This window comes from Lactuca serriola, chromosome 3, assembly GCF_051521515.1.
Source record: "Lactuca serriola cultivar US96UC23 chromosome 3, Lser_US96UC23_V15, whole genome shotgun sequence".
NCBI lineage: Eukaryota > Viridiplantae > Streptophyta > Magnoliopsida > Asterales > Asteraceae > Lactuca > Lactuca serriola.
Genome location: NC_136410.1, coordinates 17,701,519 through 17,706,018, shown reverse-complemented (window position 1 = coordinate 17,706,018; position 4,500 = coordinate 17,701,519).

Below are 4,500 nucleotides of genomic sequence, written 5' to 3'. Positions count from 1 at the left end.
TAATGAAAACAATTTATAAGGATTTAAAATTATTGTTGATAACACTTATGTGGTATGAAATAAAGACGATAAATGGAAAAAAAAATCAGTTATTCATCTATTAAACTTTATGATAATCTAAAAAAAATCATCATAACATATATTCAAAAAAAATTTAAAGAAAAATTAATAATACTTTGTATTGTTATGCATTTAATATAGTTCAATACATATCGATAGAAGGTAAAAGAGATTCCAACTACCCATTTGATGTAATTCATATAAAAATGATGAAAATATCATGTAACACACTCAAATCTCTATTATTTATGTTTAATTGTAATATGTGTAAATCCAATTATCAAAAAAACCTAATCCTTTGAATTTTAGGAATATTCCATTGATTATTATCATAAACTGAAAATTATTAATGTGAAAGTTTGTACAATGTTATTGCTGATCAAGTGCTAACATATAACTTTTTATCATATAACCTGAGTATTATTTACAATGTTAATTTGTAATGGCTCTCAAGTAAACAGTTGATTATTATTTACTTATTTAGCATCACTTCTAGACTGAACTCGGAAGGAAGGGTAAAATTGTCATGTTATCATAGACTGTTCATCTAGTCCTAATATATAATGGCTCTTAAGTAAACAGTCCATTAGTCCATTATTCATTTAGTCCTAATATATAATGGCTCTTAAGTAAACAGTCTATTAGTCCATTATTCATTTAGTCCAAAAAAAACAGCCTTTGTTTATACATCACACTTAGCTGCTTACTCCATACATGTATATCATTTATCCATTCCATGAATCACCAAACCCCTTAAACTTGTTAAATTTACTAAATTGCCCTTTTTCTTTTTCTGATTAAGGTTAATAACCTAGAAAGATAATAAGGTTTTAACTTTGTCTATATTAGGTTCTTAAGGTTTTTTTGTATATATTACACAAACTTGGTTGTTATGACCATTTAAAAAAAATAATAAGGTTTTAATTTTGTCCACATTAGATCCCTAAGGTAGTTTTATACATATTACACCAACATAGTTGTTATAACCGTTTAAAGAGGGCAATAATGTTTTAATTTTGTTCACATTAGGTCCCTATTTTTAATATTTTTATCATTTCATCCAACTCTTTTACAATTTATATTAGTATTTAGTTAGAGGCTTCATTATTTCATCTTCTCATTTAAGTCGCCCATTCACCACAACCATGATTTCAATTGAAAGGTAACATAACAATTGTCATTTTTACAAAAAAGAAAAAGAAAAAAAAACTAGTAATAATCAAAGTCTTAATGATTAAGGTTATGTTTGGTGCTGCAACTAGCTGATAAGATAGTTTATTTTTCGATCTTTTTTAAGTGGTTATGTTTGGCAAGCCAAAAAGTAGTTTATAAGTTAGCGTTTTAAAAAGCTACTTAGACTAGTTTTTCAAAAGTTTTTTTTTTAATTTTCCAAATACCCATTAATTAATTAATAAAACATATTTTTTTAATTGTCCTTTCATGTCATTATATAAACATATTTTTTTTTTAATTTTCCCTCTATAGTGGGTGTGACGCGGATTGAAGTCATTCACAGACGATTACGAGCAATTTTATTGGTTGAATTTTTTTCTCCCCAATCATTCCTCCCGTTTCTCTCTATCTTTCTCTTCCTTTTCGCTTTCTCTCTCTTGTTCACTAGTAAATACCACCCCATTACTACTAAACATTTAGTGGAATGGATTTTTATATGATGTGGCAGAGTAAAACGTAAAAATCTCAATCATATCTCATGGCCTAACAACCGGTTTCTCTTTTACATGCAAAAAGCATAAAGAGAAGTAAATCCAGCCACTATGATTTGACACAAAACAGCCCAAGATTTTATTATATATCATTATTAGCACTCAGGTGTTAGATACTTAGATACTAAAATTAATATCAAGTTTGGTAATTAGAGTTTTTCAAAATTAATTGCTATGTGATTCTATTCAAACCGTTCGAAAAAAAAAAGAGTTTTAAACACCCCATATAGAATTATAAGGGATTACTAAAGTAAAAAAAAAAATGTATCTTAATCGTTGTGTTATCCACTTACATGTTATTTCATTGATATATATTTTATAGCAGTTAAGTATAAAGGGATGAGTTAGCTACTGGGTGATTAATGGAAGTATTAGAATCCAAATTATGTTATCATTATAGTTGTGTAAACAAATTTGTCTTTGATCCTATAACCGCTAGACACACCAAGAAACTAAGTCTCGTTCCCAAAAGAGATGGTGATGGTCAACGAAGCGGGTCCAGGGACAGTTTTAGGTCAAACAACAAATATTTAGGGGGTGTTTGACTTAGCTTTTCACAGCCAAATGTTATTTTTGGAAACGAAAAAGAAAACAAAAGATGTTTGACAAAACTAGTTTTAAAATTTACTTTTAAAGTTTTTACACAAGGAAAATGAACTTTTTGGAAAAGTCAGGAAATCCTGACTTTTTGTAACTTTTTCAAAAATGACTTTTGGACTATAAAAAGTCAAGCCAAACACCCCCTTAATGTACTAAAGTCTTTTTTGGTGGATATAATATTTCTCTTTTGTGTTTGCTTGTGGACGTAGCCAATCATTCTGATTGTGTGAATCACATTTTGTTTTATGGAATTGTTGAATTGTCTCTTGAAGTGTTAAACCTTACGAGTTTGCGTTCTACCCCTAGCACTTATATTATTGTGTCATGTATATGATCTAACTTGTTATATAAAATAAAATTTTTGGGGGTGTACTTTTGGTAAAAAAAAAATATTGGATATGGACTGTTACGGCATTTGGACGCATTGGTCCTGCCTTGCTGGACTAAGTGTATCTTGGGCCAAAGTTTTAAAGTATATCTTTCTGTTTTATGTTATGGAGTTGTAGTATGTCTATGCCTAAATAATTATGGCATTGAGCACGTCATGATACTTTCAATACTTTTCAAAATGTTATAATTCAGGTAAATTTGAAAATTTACGATAAAACCTAGCTAATTGTACACGTCATGATAATTTCAATACTTTTCAAAATGATAGACGTTATTTGAAGCCCTCCAAGTTCAGGATATGTTTTGTTTTGTTTTTTTTTTTTTTGAGTTGAGATATGGAGTAATGAATATAAAATATGTAAAAAGAATATGTGTGGACATTATTAATGATGATGATGATAAATAAAGATGTATACGTAACATAGCCCACATGTAACTTTGTGAGAAAATGGTGGGAACAAGTCACTTTGAATGATACATGATATGGGCAAAATGTATCTTTCTTTTTACATCAAATCGCTTTTTTTATGGGCCTGACCACTAAAGCTTGTATCTGAAATCCAGATAATGATGCCTTGGTTACTCATACATCGTGCATTAAAACTTGTACACTCGAAATTTTGAAATGGGGTTACATTGGGTGTTGTTACACTGTCCATCTCTCCATGCCTAAATAAAAATGTGGACCCGGTTTTTCTTTTTTATCATCTTTTATCTCCAAAGAAGATGTGGATAGGGTTTTCATTTGAACACTAAAACCCCTTTTAGTTTTAACCCATCATTTTCTTGTCAAATAGTTTTCCAAATGTATGAGAGACTATTATGCTCGCATTATATTTTTTGTCGAGAAAAGTTAAAAGGGAAAAATGATTAAACGAAACCAGAATCAGGAAAAAGTTCAAAAATGAATTGTGAGTTAACTTATAGGTATCCTACAAACCAGTTAACACTTTTCTAGTTGATAAATGTCTTTACTAGAGTAAAACTTAGGTAATTGATTTATCGGTTTAAAGGTCTCAAAGTCAAAAAGAAAAATAATATAGAGTATGAGTAAAGATTGATGAAGTAATATACAACGATCGTGGAATATATTTGACATAAGTTAACAATTTTTTTTGAATGACTAGCACACACATTCTCTTAAAATCCTACTCCTAAACTACTTTCTTTTTAATAACATACACACACTTTCGAAACACCTTGATACCATTACGCAAAAGCCATTTGATTAACATAAGTAATAACTAAATCCAAAAAACATATTATACTAAGACTTGCACTATTAGAAAAATACATTGGTTCCTACAAAAAATTTCCTAAAAAATATATTTATTGGAAGTTCCTACACATTTATAATGGATTTCTTAGCAAATATGCATAAAATGTTAAAAACAGTTTTCCACGAAAGTTCCTACAAATTTTTGAGAGAGTTCCTAGCAAAGTTGAAAAAATGTGTTTGAATGGTAGGTCCTTGAAAATCCCTCACACGTTCCTACGAGTATTCGAGGGAAACTTTTGTTGCAGGCGTTACTCGGAATTGGTATGGAGTTACTTTTTTTAAAAATTGCTATTTCTTTCGTGTTTAGAAAAAAAAAATTTGCATCTACCTGCATTCGAACTTAGATCCAACCCAATATTATTTCCTTCTGTATGTAGAACACCAATTTCCACGAAAATGTTTTCGTAGGAAGGTGTTTCAAAGAAAATAAAATCCCTCGAAAATCCT